General features: G+C 41.7%; 1 pseudogene; it reads left to right on the top strand.

Annotated features, from left to right (window-relative positions):
- The first annotated feature begins 829 nt into the window (after positions 1 to 829).
- LOC140947419 (TPR and ankyrin repeat-containing protein 1-like) lies at positions 830 to 20,669 on the top strand (annotated as a pseudogene).
- Positions 20,670 to 22,228: the final 1,559 nt, after the last annotated feature.

The raw sequence follows: 22,228 nt of genomic DNA, 5'->3' as shown, positions 1-22,228 counted from the left end.
TTTATCGCGCCTATTCCAACTCGTTCAATTCGTAAAATATTGTTTTTTTTACTGGAGTTGAATTCTAAGAGACTGTATCGAAGTTCAGGAAAGGATAATTTAGAACGGTCATTGTCTGTGTTCACGCGCTAAATTTTAAAGCATCTTCACGTCGTATTCGTGCTTTACCAAGCGCCAGCTACGCAGGCCATAGGTTTTGTTATTAAACATGGCAGCCTTTTAAGATTGACTACTTAAGATCGGCTTTTGAATCCTATGCGGGTTGGTCATTTTTTCTTAACTAATACAGTCGATGTAGTAAGCCAGGGAGCTGAGGGAGTAACAGAGATACTTTATGGTTTTTCAGCTCATGCGTTTTCTTGACTTCGAAGATCACCAAGGATTATCTCTTGATCAGACTCTGTGGTATGAATTGCATGGTACAGTTTTAGCGCTTTAATAAGGACCATAAGAAAGAAATATCTTTCAGCATAGCTTTAAACTAATGCTACAAAGGCAATGCAAGCCAATCGTGAGGTGGTAACGCAACCCCATCCGATAGCATGGCACATCCCCTGTAGCCTATTACTAGGAAGTACCCCCTCCCCTCCACCATCCAGGGGTTGGAGATCTGCAACAGCGGGAGTTTGTATCAAAAGTTGAAGTTCTACTGTTTAATAATTCATCAACCCAGTTGGCACATGGGACTCAGCTTCTACAGTCACGCACGTCATTAATGAATTTAGAACATGCGACAAAACTTCGGTCTATTTTTTCCCTCGTTATCGGACGAGACGAAAAGCACTTTTACGTTTAACTGATAGAAACACGATTATATTGGTTGCAGGAATCGGTTGTACTATACCATGCAACTCAACATGGATGCCAGAAACCATTTCGCCATGAGGGCTCGAATTGCGATGCAGCAAGGGAATTATCAAGAAGCCTTGCGATTTCTATCCGGGGCTCTTAATCAAATACCTCCCTTCCTTGGCAAAGTTGCCGCTCCTCTCCTTGCTGATCGAGCAGAGTGCTTTTGGCAGTTGGGTCATGCTGGAAAAGCAGTGCAGGAGATGATGAGTGCCAGAGACGCTGGATTACCTGCTTACGGCGAGAACTCAGAGGTAACTTTTGTATTTTTAATTACTAGCGTTGTTGCTTCTTTGATTGAGCGCTTGATTGAGCGCTATCTAGAGAATAATTCCGATTTCTTGAACCCTCGGTTTTTTGAGATTCCCGAAAATTCGAACCTCTTTCGATTTATTTTTTCCAGGAAGAAGCATGGACATGGACCAATCGTGGATTTTGTCTCTTTCGAGGACAAAGCTACCACCTTGCTGAGTGTTGCGCAAGTGTGGCCTTGCATTTTAACAATCCTTTCTGTAGACCTCAAACGTTTTTGTGCCGAGCTTTATCCAGATACCACCTTGGAAACATTCATGGAACACTGAGCGACGCAAAGGAGATTAAAAAACTCGATAATGATTATGCAAGGGTAAGGGTAACATTTTTAGCAGCTGATCTGATCACTTGGCAACAAAATTTTTGCGTGGGCCCGTTCTTCCTTTTGTGATTTGCTGTGTTATATTATACGCCTTCTTTTAATGTTTTGAGCGGTTACTTTTATGTTTCTCTCCCAGGGGGTACTCCCTTATATTTGCCTTATAGGTATGTGCCGCCCCAAAGGGTATGGTTTTTGCGCTGATTTGGTCTGAAAACGGGTATAGCCTTTGCCTATTTTGGTCTGAGTTCGGGTATGGTTTTCGAGGGAATTGGGGGGTGGATGGACCTATTTGTCGTTTGAATTCCAAATGAATAATAAAGAAAGAGAAATATGCGAACTCGAAACGGATTTTAGGAAATCTTTTTGTTGGCGTGCACGCCCCCACCCATCCTCGGAGACCCAGGGGCAGATAGTGGGGGCGAGGGAAAGTCTAGTGAAATGGGCGGGGAAAAATATGGCACGAAGAAAAGTAAAGAACGCCATATTTTTCCGCCCGTTTAGACTTTCCCTCGCCGCCACTATCTGCTCCTGGTTCTCCGAGGATGGCCCCCCCCATAAATTCTCGGGAATACCCCCTTGGGGTTTCGCTCCTATTTGGTGGTAGTTCCCACTGTTCATGACACAGCTCCTTTGATCTCTGCAGGGATCTGCTCATGATCAAAAGGAAGCTGCTATCCAGCTGTTTCAGCAGCACAACTACGAAGAAGCGTTGAAATTATTTAAGCTTGCCCTCTTGCTTCATCCTGAAGATAGTTCTGCTTTGAAGTTCAGACGTTCTGTGGAGAGCCATCAAGCAGCTGCTTATTTCAAATTAAGGCAGTACAGGAAAGCGCTTGAGGTTGGAGAGACGACTTACAGGTCAAATTCATCACTAAAATCTACGGTGAGATCAAGAATAAGAAGTATTCTAGTGGAACTGACCCTCCAGTCTCGTACCTGGATCACCCTCGGTGTTTAGACAAACTGAACCGAGTGTGATGAGATTACAAAGAGCCCAAAACTACTTTAATGTTTACTTTAGGGCGAAAGACTATAAAGGGTCGCTCTGAACAGAGTATGTTCTTGATGTATTTCTTGGATCCTGTTTTTATAGACTGGCATGTTTGATGTTTTGAGTCGCATACAATAGACCCCGGCCAGTCTAAAGACGAAGCAGGGAAGTTTCATTTCTTTTTAGAAAACTCTTGGAGCGTTTGTTGATAAGCACGAAAATAGGCCACTGCGAACTGCAAATGCGTATGTCGCGAACTCTCGCAAGACTCGGTGTTCACTGTTCCACTCAAGTTGAGAGCTGCCGGTCGCATTTTGTTATAACGGCACAATAGAATATTCAGAATACGTGTAGGAGCCTTGCTCTAGAACCTGTAGCTTTTTCTCTGATTAAAGAGTGCGTCAAACTTACTTCTCCCGGTGAAAAAACAACCGTGCGTTTGCACGTAAATACGCTGAGTATGCAAATTTTCGACAAACTGCACGTGCAAATCGCGCACAAAAGTAAATTGTACATGAAGCGTTGATTACCCAATGAATATTATGGTATTTTCCGCAATGCTTATGCGTGTTGCGTATTGTGTTTTCTACAGGAAGAAGCAAAAAGATGGAAGGAAAGAGGCAATCATCTCTCCAAGGAACCCAATTCAGTGGAGCTAGTGATCGCTTACTATTCACTTGCACTTAGTTACACTCCACCAAATGAAAGAGATCTTAAAGCGACCATTCTTTCAAACCGATCTCTGATGTACAAAAAGACAGGAAAAGATGAGGAGGCGCTCCGTGATGCCCAGCAGTGCGTGCAAAACAATCCCAATTGGGCAAAGGTAACTAAATCTGTTCACTCTGCAATAACTCTCTCTCTAGTAGCGATTTGTTTCCATTCGTGAAAAATTTCGGATTTGTCTCGGTGTACTGAAGAACCTGTACTTTTTCTTTGTTTCGAACCTTATAGTTTCTTTGTTTCGCACCTTATATATTAAACTTCTAACATGACTCCGAGGCTTTATGGACAAAATTGCCAAACTTTTCACGACTCCATTGTCTCGCAATATGGGAATAAGACTTGAGCTCAAAGGAAACCGAACCAAATACAGAAATACCGTAAAATTCCGAAAATAAGCCCGTCCAAATATAAGCCCCTCCAATTATAAGCCCCACGGGGCTTGTACTTGGAAAATTGCCCTCAAATACAAAGTAAAACAAAGAAAAAACGGTAAATTTACTTCCAACTATAAGGCTAGCCCAATCGATTTTGAAACGCAAATTTCCCCCCGTAGATAAGCCCCTCCGAATATAAGCCCCTGAAAAAGGGCCTTTGAAAAATATAAGCCCCGAGGCTTATTTTCGGAATTTTACGGTATGACCAGAAAGCCTCGGAGTCATCCTAGAATTTCAATACATCGAACGTGGGCTATTAATATGCAGTGAGCTTAATACATGTGTCACTGTAATTCGTTTGGAATCATTTTCTTGCAGCCTTAACTTATTGATTCCTCAACCGATTAAGGTGTAACTTTGGTGTATGACACAAGTGGATATGCTTGTTCAAGGTAACTGTACTCTTTGCCTTTTCATTTTCGGATGCTTTATTTAGGCCCAATACCGTCTAGGATCATGTCTTTTTGCTCGCGAAAGATTTAAAGAAGCTTTGGACGCGTTCTCAAGATCTTTGCATTCGCTACTGAACGACTCCTCAAGCTCAGAGAAAGACAGAATAGCCACTTTGAATCAACTTTTGCAAGTGTCATTAAAACACCCAGGTATTTTTGTTTAGTTTATTTACTTCATTAATATACGCTTCTTGTTTTGAAAACAAGGTACAGGAATGTTTATTTTGAAATATTGGCTTAACCTAAGCCCATTGTCCAGGGATTTGTATGGAGTCATCAGAGCATAAGGGTACTTATCTCTCCCCACCAACGTGCTCTAACCAGCTGATTTTAGAAAGGGGCCTTGTTTCATCTTGTTCTTTCTAGATATTCCAACCTATCCCATAATTTTACAATTTAGTTTTTGTGACGTCATCTCTTCTCTTCTCAATGTCAAAATCATTGATCTAACAGACAGCAGCACATATTACGGAAACATTTCTAAGAATTTATCTTCCAAACCATGGAAATGTAGAGCCTCACGCACACGAGATTTATGTATTCAATATTGTGAGGCACACGTTTTAGGCAGCTTGTGCTCTTACAGTCAAACCAAGTCAAGCGTACCCCCCTAGATTCTATCAGTGAATTGATTATTTGAAAAATGAATCCGTTAGTCGTTCCCGTAACTGGTGTCAAATTCAAAGCGGCATTTTTGCATGTGTAATAAGTAGTGAATATTTTACGAGAACTTCTCTGTATTTGGTCAGATTGGAAATCTTTGAATGGATTAAGCTTGTTAGAAGACATTTACATCAATTTCAGGAAAATGGAGCTGGTAGAAATTTCATAACTGCCTCGCGTGTGAATTCACGGCTCATTACACATACAAGAATGCAGAGATCAATCTGAAATCTACAACTAGCAACGGATTCAACTTTTGAATCATAAATTCATTAATGCATTCTTGGGGGGTACGCTTGACCTGGTTTGACTGTAAAACGTACAACTGTTCGTAAGCCAGGTAATGAAATCATACTACCTATCTTTAGGTGGCACATCTGGTATCCACTACAACGTTCCACGAAACCTACTCCAAACAGTAATCACTGAGGCTGTGGATGATAAAGACTGGGACCGACTTCATCTTCTCTTCATGGGTGGTGGAGGAGAAAAACGTTTTCAGAAAGGCTCAGGAGGCCTGGGAACTGGCTGCGACGCAAGTAGTGTTCCCTTGGAAGAAGTCATTCACTGCGATTTCAAAGATCTTACAGACTTTATAAACGTCTTATTGGATCACAAAGCCAGCTGTGATCCTCCAAAGGGGCGCGAAAATCCTGTTGATGTTGCCATTCAATTGGACAAATTTGATGTTGTGAATATTTTGATGAACAGATGCAAAAAAGCAGGGCCGTTCCGTGAGACAACCAGCACAAATAAACCCGTTAAGGTATGAGTGAACATGAGCAGGAGACATGAGAAGCGACTTTTTTCTGTGAACCTGTAAAGATTCATTGAATTGTCTCAGTTAAAAATATCTATGAAGGTTTATAAGCGGTGTCACACGCTCCATGGAATCGGAGTTTGAAGGATCGCAACATTTCCAAATCTTAATGCTTCCTATTCTTACTACTTACCGCTTATGATCTCGTGAAAACCATTTTTTTTAGTAGCAAGTAGAATCGGAAAATTAAGTCACTCACATCACTTGTTATCACATTGATATTCTTCCTGCTTTATTTTTTCAGCGAACGTTCAAGGCCGATGCTTTAGAAGCAATACGTAAGGACGACAATGGCAAAGCAATTAAACTGTTAAAGCTGTCTTTAAAACACGACAAAAGCGGCATTGAAGAAGAACGCAAAACGCTTAAGAGTTTGTGCGAGTTGTACTTTAGAGAGGCTTCGTTCAAGGAATGTCTCGAAACAGGAAAGAAGTTAAAAGCTACTTTCTGGGGAGAAAAAAGTGAGGATAATAATTCCTTCAGGGTAAGTTCATCATCAGCACCATGGCCACCATCATCTTCAAATTCACCATCACATCATCATCATCATCATCGTCGCCGTCATCATCATCATCATCATCATCATCATCGCCGTCATCATCATTATCATCATCGTCATCGTCAGCGGCATCATCATCATCATCACCATCATCATCGTCATCGTCATCATCATCAGCATCATCAGCATCGTCATCATCGTCATCGTCATCATCATCATCGTCATCATCATCATCATCGTCGTCGTCATCATCATTATCATCATCGTCATCATCATTATCATCATCGTCATCATCATCATCATCTTCATCATCATGACCATCATCATCGTCATCGTCATCGTCATCATCACCACCATCATTATCTTGTATCTGTACTGTGCATGCAGCAGCTCCGCTTTGCTTTGCGTGTAATTGTCATGGATGCTTTTTTGTCTTTTGCTAGATCGAACAAGCTAAGCAATGGAAAAATGGGGCAACGAGCTTCACAAGGAAAGCAAATACGAGTTCATGGCTGAGTTCTACAGTCTTGCTTTGGCGTTCACACCGCTATCAAACAAGGAGATAACGACAGCTCTCCTCTCTAACCGATGTTTGGCGTTTAATAAGTTGGAAAAGTTCAAAGAAGCTTTAGCAGACGCAGAAGAATGCATCAAAATTAAGCCTGAATGGTTCAGGGTGAGTCGCCCTTTTAGCTTTGAAAATGTTCACGAATATCAAAGACCATTAAATAAGAAATAAAAGGTATGGGTACAGATCTAGATGGGATATGACTGATGTCGTTCTGTTTCTCCTGTGCTCGTCTTGAAAATGGTTAAATCTTGGGAGTGTTTTATTGAAGTGCAAAAAGTTTCAAGGTGCATTATGTGTTGATGATATAGAGGCTTCTAGATAAATCTCACACGCCCTTCTCATAATTGTTACTTCTGTAAACCTATCTTGCTCCATTTTTTTTCTGTTAGGGACATTCGCGTCAGGGAACCTGCCTATGTCACCTAAAACGAAAGGAAGAAGCTCTTGAAGCGTTCTGTAAAGCACATACCTACGCTTTAACTGAGAAAGACAAGAATGCCACTGCCAATGACTTAATTTCCGTCGCTATGGATATAGAAGGTTGGTGAGCTGCTTTGGACCTTTCCAAATAGACAACCGTGACAAGAAGCTGCTGATATAATAACGATATCTAACAATAAAAGCAATAAATTGAGATCCGTTTACCCACACAGTAGGTGTAAATCTATACGTTCAACGAGAAACGCCTAATGGTCTTAGACTGATTGGCTATCTGTACATGTGTCACCAAGCAATTCTTCTTTTTCCTGTTTTTGAATTGAACCGAGATTTGTGGTCATAAGCTCGTGACTTGTTTTTTAAAAAGCATCAGAAGTATTAGTATTAGTATTTATTCTACCCCCTTAACTAGACAATCTTTCTTTCTATTAGACTACTTCTCTTTCAAAGGTTCCAACAAAGGCTCATGCAGCCTTTTTTCCTTTGAGATTAACCTCGTATACTATAGTCTACCAGTTCTTGCACCAACCCACTCACGGCCTCTTCTGAGGCTGGCAAACGAACCTTACTATTCCAACAGGAATCATAGATTTTCATAGTTTTTGCCTCCTTCGTGACAATTTTCTGCGGGTCCAAGATGGAGTGGTTATGTCCAAGCCATTGGATACTCCGCATAGCAAGTCATACCATCTTGCCTGAGTATGAATGGCAGACATTTCCCTCGAAAATAACCGACACAGATGGGAAAGTAACCGCATGTCTGTGTTTATTTGCAGATGGAGAAAGCCGGATTTCTTGCCACTTCTCGCCCGATACACTTCAGCATTTGGTTAAAGAGGCATCCGAGAGGAATGAGTGGAAGAAACTAAGATTTTTGTTTCTTGGTTCAGCAGCGAGTATGGCAGCCAGAGGATTATGTTTCGAATGCGACGCCTCATGTGTTCCCTTGGATCTCCTCATCAAGTCTAATGTCGAGGATTTACACAATCTTGTTTTCCATCTCCTGCGACGAGGTGCCTTGCCCGATGGTTTGAAAGAATGTAGAAGACCTCCTCTATTGGCTGCAATGGAAATGAAGAAATTCCATTTAGCTGTGACGTTGTTAAGAAACCAAGCTGACCCTTCGTGCATTGTTGGGCATGGAATATATATAAATAAGGAGGTACGTGAAGTAAAACGAAACATACAACTCATCAACCATTCGATCCCACACTAAATATAATGTATAAGAAATATCGAGCTCAAGAGGGATCTAGGACTTGAGCCATTACGACACTAATACATCATCATTTCTTGTAGGGTCAACCGAAGCAGTGGCTTCACCTTGGTCGCAAAGCAGTTGAGAGCGGAAACCATAAAAAGGCAGTCATGCTCCTCAACATGTGCATTCATCTCTCCGATTCTGGCCAAGATGTGTCAATATTAACAGCGGCGTACCAAGCTTTGGCAGAGGCACACTTCAAGCTGGAAGAGCATGAACAGTCTATCAACGCTGGAAAGGAATGCTTTAAATTTCGTCCACATAAATCAGAGGTATTCTTCAATTGTTGAGATCATTCTTTGAAGTACGATTTTATGTTGTTAAGTCAAAAGCAACGTCATGGTATCCAGAGACTAAAAGACAAACAGGAGCATGACAGTAATGTACGCAACTTGTAAAAGGAAATGAAAAGACACAAATAAGTCTTTCGGTCTGCTTCTGACTCGCATTTCTGATCAGTCAGGTACAGATATGTAAACATGCACAATTATCTAATTTTCCCCTTTGAGTGAATAAAGGAGATGGTGAGATTCCGCGCTTCAGCTAAGGAAACAAATTCACGTACATAAACAAGGGATTGATAACAATATGATGGCGCTGACAACAACAGAATAAATACCAATTCATTAAAAATACATATACACGTAGATCATTCAATATATTCCTTAATTTCTACGTTAATCTTTATTAAAGGATGAAGCCAAAAGTTGGCAATTTCGGGCATCCCACATCTATGATTTAGGTCTCTACCTGCCCTGTATCGAGTGCATTAACCTGGCTTTGAAGTACACCCCAGCGGAGTCCACAAGGACCTTCTCACTTCTGTTATGTCAACGGTCTAAGGCTGAGCGGCAGTTAGGTCAACATTTAAGCGGCTTGGAAGATGCAAAAAGAGCCTCAATGATGGCGCCAGATATGCTGGAGGTAAGCAAAATTAACTTTAACTACCCCTCTTGCTGCGGCTGTAGATGGTAGGTGTATAGGACTTGTCTGCCAGTTCAAATCAGTAGATTTCTGGCCTCCTGTTAAATCATAGCCATTTATTTTTGGAAAAAAGTGCACACAGTAACGTTTCAGACCGTGGTGTATCCCTCAACAGTGTCGGAAGGCCAAGGAATATGCGAGTATGATGGGGGAAACATCGGAAAAGAAATCATAGTATCTGCCCGGAACTGGGATCGGGGTAACTTTGTGACTGTTGGTTCTACCTTGGTGGGGGTTAAGGATGATATATTTTGAGGAGAGCTAAATATGGCCATCCTGCACTCAGCTCTCGCTGATCAGGTGGGTCTCCGTGCCATGGCATAGCGAGGCTAGAGACAAAATGATATTATCCGATGAAGTTCATTTCATTTTTTTCTAGGGATATTTGAATCACTACCGATGTCTTCAAGCACTTAACAGAGGAAGTGAAGCGATGCAAGCGATAAATGAGTGCCTAAAACGGACGACAAATGAAACATTATTGGGCGACCTTCTAAACAATGCACTCGACATTGCTGTTACCCTTGAAGGTACCACGATACAGTTTTAGCCAATTTTGAAAGTTCCACAGCAGTGTGCAAAGAAAGTAGTGTCCGATAGCCTGGGGCTAGTAGATTTTGTTATCGGGCTAGTGAATTCTGTTTTTAACTTGCCCGAAGGGCAAGTGGTGTATTTTGAGGAATTCGAATAACAAAAGAACTGTGCAATCAATTCTGCTCGTCGCAAAGCTTTTGGGGCTACTTGAAATGACGTCTGGGCTAGTAAATGCTAGCTTCAGCTTGCCCGAATGGCAAGCTGTAAAAGTGATTTTCTTTGCACCCTGCACAGTATACGTTTTTAACACTAACGAATGATAATAATTACTGTCACATCACAGTTTCTAAGCTCAAACTCGGTGGCTGTGTATTCTGTTTTTCTGCATCTGGTTGTTTCTCGCAAACAACATTTAAAATTAAACGGTACGTTAAGTTTCACCAAACGTTGCCATCATTTATGGGGAACAAACGGCAGCTGAAGTGAAATTTTTCCTACTCGTTTTCAGAAAGAACATTGGCTCTCACCAACCCAATCCCAAGATATCTTCTGGTCAACTTGTTGAACTACGTTATTGAGACAAAGGACTGGAACAAACTTAAAGTCCTTTATCTTGGAGGAGGAGGGCCTTCGTCCCTGCCAGTAGGAGTGGGAGGCCTGGCTACTAACATAGACATTGCCAATGTTCCACTGGGAGAAGTCATTCGCCATCTTGGCCTTAAAGACCCCCTGCTAATATCAGTCTTAGTTGAGCATGGGGCATCAGTGGACTTGGTTGGAGGATCGGATGTCATACCTTTGAACGAGGCAATGAACAAAGAACAGTTACCTCTGGTTGAAATGCTTGTCAAGAAAGGAGCAAATTGTTGTGCTACGGACAATGAAGGAGAACCGATCATTCACAAAGCCCTGCGAAAAGGCCTTAGTGGTGGTAATTATATTGGTTTAATTTCTCTTTTGCTACAGTACTCGTGCATGTATTCAATTTTGACTAGCTCATACAGGCTACTTTTGGTAGCCTATATATAAATGTTACAAATAGTCGGTCGCCAGGGGTGTGTACTTAGGAATTACACGCATACCAGCAGAATGAAACTATAGGAGCCAATGTGTCGAGGGACGTTCTTCACCGAAAGTAGGCTTACTTCATGATACCCTTCTCATGGTACCTCACCGTCCCGTCATTTACCATCAATACGTGTCTGGATGAATTTTTTTCATTTACTGATTTGTTGTTTTTTGTCAGGTGATTTCAGATTCCTAGAGGCAATGATAAAATCTAAAAATCCTGACATCGAGAACGTTCGAGACGCTAACGACAGCACCCTTTATCATATTGTCTGTGCTGGCCGTAAGCCCAACAAAAAATCACCGGCGTACGATCGCAAGTGTGACGCAATCCAGTTTCTTCGAGAAGCAAACGTCAACCCGAACCTTCCAAACAAGAAGGGTCTTCGTCCTATTGAAATGGTTTCTAAGAAAGATCATCGCTGGAAGATGATTAGTACGTCGATAGCATCTTACAGGTCTAACGCCACTGCTCCTTCCTCCTCTGAAGTACACCCTGAAATTGCATTTCAAGAGGAAAAGGACAATGCTAATAGCAAATTAGCTACGCAAGACGATGACTGGTCCCGTGGTAGTGAGCTTGGCTTAACTCGAGAAGAGGAAACTTCAGAATCCACAACAGTCAACAAAAGTAACAGGCTTGATGATAAACAAAAACACAGAATACAACTAAGGCAAAGGATTGGTGGCCTAATAGAAGTTTTATCTCCGCTTGTGTCTGTTCGAATGGTAGAAAATGTAGAGCAAGAAGAAAATGACATTCTGGATGGGACGTCCCTGAATTTTGATGTGACTCGCTTTGATAAGACACGATCAGAAGAGAGAAATTTGGACGTATCTGCTATTGACGACTACAGGCAAACTGATCCCGTTGAGAAAGAACTTACAGATGACGAAATAGAGGCTGAAATTGACTTCAAAACTCCTTTTGAAGACCTTCCTTGGGAAGTCGACTGTACTGATCGAGTGTGGAAGGTAATGAGAAGCAAAAAGATCGACAACAACATGCGAAGACGTATTATCGAAAAAGTGCAAATGTTAGCGAATGGGAGATGGAGCAAGACACTTTGCAAAAGGCTCGAAGGTGAGCCAAAGAAACAGGGTATCCATCTCTATGAGTCAAAGTTGACCAAAGGTCAGCGAATACTATGGGAGGAAACTGTCGCCTTTTCCGGTAGGCTCAGTGACCTACCTGAGAACCGTTTGAACGAAGAAACTTCTCAAGGTCGAATCTACTCGGATATCATTCGTGTTTGGGACATTGTGTTGGACCATGACAAACTTCAACGTTCAATTGACCACATCGTCAAGTCACATGACCGAGGAATGCATTGTCTAATCAAAAAGAAATTAAAAGGTATACCGGCGGAATCTCGAAATTCAAACATTACATCAGGTGAGCGCTTGCCCAACAAGTACGTGGAAATAGCAGATCCGAACATCCCAACCGAGTCAATCCACAAAAAGAGTATTTCAAAGAAGACATCTGTAAGTGACAATTTGCCTCAAATGTTCTTCCCACCTGCAAGCGCAAATGAACAGGAATACCATATTCTCAAGTTTTACTCGTTTAACACACCCCTGGTGAAGACAGTTCTGGAAAGTGATACCTCTACAAAGGTCGACTTCCCCTTCAAGATCACAGAGCTGGAACATGCCATTGTTAACCTCCGTCCGGACCCTTCAGCTCCCATCATTCTCCTCGGTCGTAGTGGCACAGGCAAAACCACCTGCTGTCTTTATCGCTTATGGGATAATTTTCAAAGGTACTGGGAAAGCGCAGCAACTGCTGGTCCCCACATTCCACAGTATGCCCGGCCTGTAAAGGTCTGTGGAAGCGTCAGCGAAGTAGAATCCCTACCTAGATCACCCGAACAGGTTGCATGTGGCCTAGACTGCAGCCCACTTACCAAATGTATTAAGCTCGAAGACTGTGCTATGCAAAATGAAGAAAGATCTCACAAGTCAAGCAGTTCAGATATTCCTCATTCTAGACAAGGCCTTCAATGTGAAGATGGTGTTCCTGACAATTCAAATGGTGCTTGCATGTACGAGCACTTGCACCAGATATTTATCACCAAGAATAATGTTCTCTGCAGCGAAGTTGAAAAAAACTTTAAAGAACTCTGTCGAGCGTGTCAGGCTGCAGAGCAACGTCTGCAGTATGAAGAACGATCCACCCCGAAAAAGATTCAAGATGTTGCTGAGGAGGAGTGGCCACTTTTTGTGAACTCTAGAGACTGGCTTTTGATGCTGGATGCTTCTCTTCCAGGAGAAACATTCTTCAAGCGTGCGGAGGATGGAACCTTAGAACGAAAAATTGAGGGATGGGGAGAGGAGGACAATCATTTACAATTTATCCCAGCTTCTGAATCAGATGTAGAAAGTGATGAAGAGGACGACGAAGAAGAAAAAGCGAAAGTCCCCAAAGAAAACAGAGACCCAAGAAGAGAAATCACGTACCATGTTTTTCAACACGAAATTTGGCCAAAGATGAAAAAGTCTTCAAAGGAAACAGTTGACTATCATCCAACTTTGGTTTGGACAGAAATAAGATCCTTTATAAAAGGTTCTGCTGAGGCCCTGATGAGCGAGAATGGATTCCTCTCACTCGAAGACTATGAGTCTCTTGGTAGAAAAAAGGCACCAAACTTTTCCGCGAATAGAAAAGTAGTGTACGACCTCTTCCTTGTGTACCAGCAACAACGTTCGCGTTATCGAATGTTTGATGAAGCAGACCTGGTGTTCAATATTCATCGACGCCTGTTAAGTAGTCCTGCACTTGATTGGTCAATTCACCAGTTCTACGTGGACGAAACCCAAGACTTCACCCAAGCCGAGTTGTCCTTATTAATTCGCTGCTGTCGTTTTCCAAATGAGCTGTTCTTCACTGGTGACACTGCTCAGAGTATAATGAGAGGGATTGCATTCCGCTTTGATGACCTTAAAACTCTGTTCCACCATGCAAGGAAAGCAGTTGCCATTAAGGAGGGGCATCACAATTTTATTCGGGTCCCAAAGAGGCTCTATCAGCTAACTCATAACTACCGGTCACACGCCGGGATTCTTCGTTTGGCTTCAAGTGTTGTCGATTTGCTACTCTCTTACTTTCCTGATTCATTTGACCGGCTACAAAAAGACGAAGGTTTGTTCGAGGGACCTAACCCGGTGCTATTAGATGCCTGCAGTCCCACGGACCTCGCCCTGATTCTTCAAGGAAATCAGCGACAGTCGTCCAGAATTGAATTTGGAGCTCACCAGGTAGTTCTTGTGGTTTCTAATGAGGCCAGAGAGGCAATGCCAGATGAGCTTAAGCAGGGGCTAGTGATGACGATATATGAAGCCAAGGGACTGGAGTTTGACGACGTCTTGATTTACAATTTCTTTAAAGATTCACAGGTAAGCGGAGTACGGTCCTTCCATTGCTTAATAGATAACAAGTAAAGAAGGCTGTTGAATGTACCCTAGGACTAAGCTACTTTCGGATTCGGTTTGTTTTGCAGCTACACCAAACTGGAATTATTTGACATGACTGTTATTAATTAAACCGCGCTTTCAGTGATGTCGCAATAGTGAGAGTGCTCACTGCACTTTCCACTTATGTGGCCTGGGTTGCATTCCCAGCGTCTGCATGTTGGTTTAGCTTATCTACTTTCTTTTATCTGTTCCGGAAGAGGTTTCTTTCCAACATCCCAAATTCCAATGCGATCCGGTAGAGTGTCCTTGTGAAGTGTCGTCTGCCATCAAAATGTACTTTTTAACTAAAGAGCTTCCTCTTTTTGGAACTAATTTGAATCGAACCAATTTTGCAATGAAAAACAGTAGTGTTAGATAAACCTTCATTGCTATTTTTAACATACTAGGCCGGAAAAGAATGGAGAGTTGTCACAAGTTTTGTGGAGCAACAAGACGTGGTGGATGAGTCTGGTTCCACTGGGCTGGCAGAGGTAACTGAGGAAAGCGTCCAAGTAAAACGCTCGCGTCCACTAGAATTTGATCCCGAAAAGCACAAGGTTTTAAATTCTGAGTTCAAGTATCTGTACACTGCCATTACTCGAGCCAGGGTGAACGTTTGGTTCTTCGACGAAGACGAGGAAGCTCGTGCACCGGTGTTCGAATATTTCCGCAGACTGAAGTTGGTTAATGTGGTGACCTTAGAAGATCAAGGAAAGGGGACCGGTCAACTGGTTAACATGTTTGCTGTTAAGTCAACACCAGAAGAATGGCGAAAAGGAGGAATGCGCTTTTACAAGAAGAGATTGTGGATAGCAGCGATACAGTGTTTCACATTTGCTGGCGATAAGTTAATGCTCCAGAAAAGTCAAGCACAACAGCAGGCAGCAGAGGCCATCAAGTTCCGTTCTACAAACCGCCAAATGATGCGAGACGAATTCCTACGTGCTGGTGAAAGCTTCCTGCAATGTCAAATGTATGACGAAGCTGCGATTTGCTTGAACAATGCACGAGAATGGATTCTTTTGGCCAAGTTTTACGAGAAAACAGGGAAGGTAAATATAGAATTTTATACTTGTATTTTTGTGCCTTTGCAGACGTTTTTGACATAAGCCCTTGAAGAAGGGGTGCACGTTTCTTTATTTATTGAATCAAGTTCAAGTTTATTTATTCACACTTATTCAATTACAATACAACAATAAGGGAAAAAAGGAAGAAGTTAAAAACAGAGCTAACTATACATTGAATTAAACATAAAAAAGGAAGAGTGTGTAGCAGCCAAAGGAGCCAAGCTTTCGAGTTGGCTACTACCACAGAGCAGTTACAAGTGGGTGGAGGTTATACGGTACTAATAAAAAAAACTGTTTAAATTAAATAATTAAATAAATAGAACTAAGTAACAGATTAGAGTTGTTCAAGATGCCTGACTTTCAAGTAGAAAGAGTTTATATTCTTTTTTAAAACTGTTCAAGGGGAGACACTTAATTTTGGTAGGTGTAGCTTCCCAGGTCTGTGAAGCCACTACACTAAACCTTTCTAGGCCATAATTAGTTCTGGAAAACGGTCTGCACAGGTTTTGATTAGTGGCATACCTAGTATTATAATTATAGACAGCTGAAGCCGGTTGAACTAAGTCATAGAGGGCAGGAGGTGTATCCTTTTTTTGATATTGAATTTTATGCACAAGAGCGCCAATTTTTAATTTAAAGATATTCTCTATTCTCTGAATACATTTGTATTTGCCCTAAATATACTTAATCTTGACGGGCAAAAAAATCGAGCTGACATAACAATACTGATATCTGTTCTACTCTCTTTTTTACAATGATTTCTAGTATCAAGATGCTGCTCGACTCTTCAAAAAGAAAAGATTGTATCAAGAAGCAAGCAGATGCTTTGAATCGCAGAACAACTACCGCGATGCTATCGAAACCTTATGCTTGGCAGGTCGTATCGAGGAAGCTTTAAACGCCTTAGAGCGTTTCAAAATCCTCTCCTCAAGTGGTGATTTAGACGGACGACAAGGAATTATTCCACCAAAAACTACTCGTACTGTGGAAAGGATGCATTATCAACTGGCTGACAAGCATTTTAAGGAAGGAAACAAGGAAAAAATGGAGGAAGTTCTCCAACATCTTCCATCAACCAACGACCGCATTACATTCTTGAAGAATCGTGGATGTGTAATCGAGGCAGCAAGAGTAATGAGAGAAGAAGGAAAGAGAGATGAGGCGGCGTCTCTTCTGAGAAACGAAGGGATGTTTCAAGAGGCAATTAAGTACTCAAGTGATCCCAAGTTTACGGCTGACTGTCTATTATTACAAGCGCGCACAGAAAATGACTCCAAAGACACGCGGGGGATTCTTCATATGGCATTAGAAAAGTACCAACAGTGCGAAGACCTCAGAGGCCAGGCGGAGGCATTGCTAATGCTGGGTCAACTATCAAACGACGTTGGCAAGATACAAGAAGCTGGCAGATTGTTTGATAAGTGCAGAAATTGCTGCGGGGAGGTCGAAAGTGTAACACAGCTGCTTAAAACATCATCTTTCTCGCCACCAGAGAGCTTAAGTCAGTGGATCATTGTAAGGGCTTTAGAGAGATTACTACGTCTTATCACTCTTTTGTACAAGCCTGTCGAGCAGCGTTCATTGGGGGAGCGTAGTGAAGTGGAAAAGTGCGAAGAACACTTTGGACTTTTCGCAACTGAAAGTGAACGACAAAAGGCGTATTTTTGCAAACAAGGTGGGAGGTTCTCCTACGTAGATCCTGACTTTGTACAGCGCCATGCGTATAAAAGTAAGGCGATGATTGACACAGCCGAGGTTCACCTGAAGATTGGTCGCTTCCTGATAAACTCATCCTTAAGCCTCATATGTATGATTCAAAAGATGTTAGAAAACACTTTTGCTAAAAGTTCTCTGTGCAAGAAAGTAGTCGAGGGAATTGTCTGTGACGATTCAAGTTGTACCTACCAGCACGAAGATTCAGAAGAGTGTTTTAATCAGCGCTTTCATGCCTTGTTCAACTTCACATATCTGGAATCAGTTGTTGAGAAAAGCATTTCAGAGATGACTGCTAACAATAATATAAACGACATTTCTCCGTTAATTGACAGGGACTTCCAGAAATTCTATGCATGTCAGCGTTTTTATAACTTTCTATTTCCCTCCTCTGGCTGTCGCAGATATCACCTCACCTGGCCACTCGTTCGTAATATTAGAATAACAAAAGCGGTCAACAGACGTATTTTGCAGTTCGCAACCGTCTCATGGAAGGAGACGTCTGAGGAAAAACGCCGTTCAGACACGGACAACTTTCTAAAAGTTTCATCCTCTCTACAGCTGATTGGCTGTTCTTCATTTATGGTGAAATGGATTTGCGAAGAGGAGATCGAGTTTCATACACAGACAAGAAATTCGCAAAAGCCAACGATTTCCCAGTTAATATTATCGAAGAATGGAATGGTTTTCAACAAGGATAATGGTCGTTGCGAAAGCTATCTTCAATGGTGGGAGAACGGTAAGAAAAGGCTATACGTGCACGGAGATGTTGAAAACGCCGCCCACCTGATTGTCAGACGTTTCCTTACCCTTACAGCGAAGCGGAGTGGTATGATCTATCCATCAATTGCCAACACGGTGATGATTTTAGAGCACCAGCTAACTGCTTGTCTTGCACTATACACCAGATTGTGTACAACCCACCAATTCCCAATTTGTTTGCCAGGAAGCTATTTAACCATGGTAAGGCTCTGGGATAACTTCAGACCAAATGTCGACAAGGGCACCTTTACCCTGTATGAGGCAGTTGAGCAAAATGTAAGCCAGGAGAGAAATATACCAAGACTGCTCAACGCCATCCGCTCACTTTTGAACCACATGGTGAAGCTGACATGTGGTGAGGTGGCATCGCTGTTTGACGTTTTGGGAGACGCCCTGAGTTCTGACGGAAATCCAACATACAGCACTCCTGAAGAATCTGAAAGGACTCTGGTATTTTTCCTCACTATGCTTTGCAATTGTGGAAAAGGGATCTCGGCTTCCATGGAAGGAACCATGCTGGGAAAAATCTTCAATATCACACCAAATCCTTGCTTGCCAAACCGCATCAAGGAAGTGTTGGTTGCAGTCCACGAGGCAAAAGGATACCGTGACCTCGTAAAAGTGTTGAATGAATTTTTACAGAGTCGGGGCGAGGCTTTGTATGATCTTCGCTGGCATAACCGCAAGCTTTGGTTTGATGGCCCAGCCAATCCAAGTTATTACTATGAAAGTTTCTATACCGATATATCCAAGATACATGAAGAATTACGACAAGTGCAAGTAGCAAGCCCCCAATGTGAAGAAGCAGGCGACTCAAACAATGCAGGTTCAGACGTAGATTTTGATGCGACTACAGACAACATGGAAGTGAAGTATACAGAGGAGGAATTGAAAGAAAAAGAGAATGCCAGAAAAGAAGTAGCTGCCACCATGACCGAAAGTGTGCTCAAAGAAGTAAGGCAAACAGATGTCTTCCGTCTTACAAATCCAGCGAAGTTAGAATCTACCGAAGAGCAAATGGCGGCAACAGATGCTGCTGAAGAGCACTTTTTAAGGTTTAAAATGGACTCGTCAGCTTGCGGAATCTGTGGAACAAAGTTTAAATCATCAACGGACGATCATCCAGTGATAAATCAAGAGGATCATGAAGGTAGACCACTTTGGTTATTTGTTTCTGTTACTTCTTGAATTCTTCCACCCTTTTGCTACTTCCTTGTCCACTTCCCCTCCCCCCCGCCCTCCCCATACGTCCCTTTTTTCATTCATCCAGCCATCCAAACATCGATCCCATCTAACCACTGATTCATGCATGCTTGCATTCATGTTTCCGTCTATCCGTCAATCCATTCTCTCATCCATAAGTACACTTTTTTGTTGGCTGACTCATTCATTTAGCATCTGTTCATAGTCTCGTACATCTGTTCCTGTGTTCTTGAGTCTCGACATAATGTTTGTTTGCCTACCGAAAAATAATCTTATCCCTTTTAGGAACTATACCAGATGGGGAGATCGAGACGGAAGAAGCCCACGAAAACTCGTGGACTCATGTGAAAAAAGAAGAACAATTCCAGCGGTATAAAGAGATCTACTTAGCGGAGATCCATCCCTGTTTGGTAAAAGAAGAAGAGCTACGAAAAATGGCGGGGACTATTTCGTTATCTGCTGACATAGGGCTGGATTTAGAGCGACTGGAAGCGCCCCTGTCTAAAGTAAAGAAAAGAGTGCAGGCCATCGAGGCATCACGGGACTGGGCAAATACCAGTTTGCTTATGAGCGAAGTAAAAGAACTAGAAGCTAAATTGCAAGGAATTTTCAAACTTTTAGAACAAGGTATGTTTAGAAGGCAGAAGTTCGTATTCTCTATGATTCAAGCACAGACATAAAACTATTTTCCCCTCTTGGGTTTGCATACTATTCACGATTTTGGAACCTCGTGCTCGTTTAATTTCTACCTTCGTACTCTAACTAAAAAACAACTATTTTTGATCTTCTTTACGGACGGTACCTTCCCAAAAAATTCGTCAAGCGGTGTCAGTTTTTCTCTAGATTTAAGTCTATAGCAATTTCTTTTGAAAGAAGACTATGAATGACAAGTAACCATCTCGATCCTTCGTCTATATAATGTGTACCTTTTTTCCCAGCAAAAACAGATTCTCCAACAGACTTAGCCAAGGCGGAAGTCGACGACACTGAAGAACAAAATGACGAATTGGAGGAAGAAGAAGGAGAGGAACCAATCATGTACATGCATCAGGATGTACCACGGAGAAAGCGTCGAAAGGCCCAGAAAAAGAAGCAATGATTTACTGAAGTGACTTCCTTTCCAAAATAATACCGCTTGGTTTTTAGTATTTCGAGATGCTGTCATTAGGTTAAACGTTCTAAAATAAATAATATAGTGTTATTTAATACAGGAGCCCTCTATTACGAGTACTTCGAGTGAAAATTTTGAATATAAAATCAGCCGGTTTGTTGCCAGAACTGTCATTATTAATTTTCATGTCGCCGAGAGAAAGTTGAGGGTCTTCAGGAATGCTATTGGTGTGACAACCGGGATCTCCTAAACCTGTCACAAACTTAAGTCAAAAGTCGTATTTGCACTCAAGAGAGTAGTCCAGCTTGTAGGTCCCTAGTTCGTTTTTGAGAGACAACACAGTGAATAAGCCTTTTGCGATAGTTTGTCACGTGATCATCTTCCTGTAAACACGAAAATGGAATGCTTTCGGAAAATTTTGTTAGCGGGAACTGAAAGAGCATATTAAAATTAAGTAAACTGTAAATTTTAGCCGTATGTCTCAAAAGTAGCGATTGCAATGGCCGCCGAAAATTAGAACGATTTGTATGAGAAAAACAACTCTTGCCACCCTGTCACCGTTAAGTGGTTTTCGATACAAATCCTTGTAAATTTTGAAATTTTTAAACTGTCGTTAAATCTTTCCCTTAGGCATTTAAGGGCTCAAATTGCCTGTTATGAACAAAAAATATATTTGAGCCTCGTAATGCTTAAGGAAATAGTTTACAACAGTTTGAATATTTCGAAATTTACGCGGATTTATATGGGAAACCACTCAAGCATGACTGGGTGAGAAGATTTGTTTTTCCCGCACAAATCGTTCTAATTTTCGGCGGCTGTTGCAATCGCTACTTTTGAGATATACAGCTTAAAACGTACAGGTTACCTAATTTTAATATGCTCTTTCAGTTCGAGTTCGAGCTAACAAAACTTTTCAAAAGCGAACTGTTTTTCGTGTTTACAGAAAATTGATCACGTGATCAGCCAATGCAAATAGCCTATTTTCTCGTAATAGACACTCTATTGTACTAGTATTTCTCTAAGGACACGTAGGGTTGTTCCCTTTGTAATCTCTTTAATTCGGGCACATTATGACGTTCCATCTCAGGGAGAATTGACTGTATTGAGTATATGACGTAGATAGCAAGAATGAACAATTAGATCGCCCGCGATGTTAGAAAGTTCTTTACATTGCGTTGACGATATTGCGTACTTAAAGGTTTAAATTAGTGCCAAAAAAAAAAATCAAATTAGTACATCTATATTTAACAAACTTGAGGTAATAAACCTAACATGGGTTCTGAAGGCTTCTAACGGACTCTATGGGTCAGTTATTTAAACGAAGTTTAACTTAGAACGCGGGTTGAGAAATCTTTGGACCATCAGATCTCTTCCTTAGCGGGTTAATTCACTAAGTAAGAAGATAAATGCTTTTCTAGTGTACACTATGTGCTTTAATGAAACTGTTCACGACAAATGGTGTTTAGATAAAAATGTTAAGCAAACTGAAAGTGACTAAGAACGCGGTTTTGTTAAACACTGGTTAAACTCCGTTGAATTAACCGGCCCTATGTATCTATGTATGTAGGGACGGGAGGCAGGCGGAAGACAAATGTCTGGGGTCGCGGACAATACTTTTTACGGCATTGGACTGAAATATATTGTACTCATAAAATTTCAAATAGCGTGTTTCCTCGCTTTGCTGACTGGTACACGCACGCAACTTGACATTTCAAGACCTGAACATTCCCCGAACTCTCACGACATATTCCGTGACCATTGATTTCCCTGTAACATTCCCAGAAACAATTGCACGCCCCTTTTTAGGCTCCAGTTTCCTTCTCCTGGCGAGTAGACGTAACAAGCCACGCAGTAAAATTAACAAAAATAATTCCGGAAATAGCAGACGTTCCTCGAGTCGGCGCGGGCAAGATACTTGTCTTAAAACCTGCTGTAAACAACTTTGCCCCAGCCATATATTAAATGATATGAAATATTAAACAGTCTCACTAT

This window comes from Porites lutea, chromosome 9 (assembly GCF_958299795.1).
Source record: "Porites lutea chromosome 9, jaPorLute2.1, whole genome shotgun sequence".
Lineage (NCBI taxonomy): Eukaryota > Metazoa > Cnidaria > Anthozoa > Scleractinia > Poritidae > Porites > Porites lutea.
This window is presented reverse-complemented; position numbering and strand designations above follow the sequence as displayed.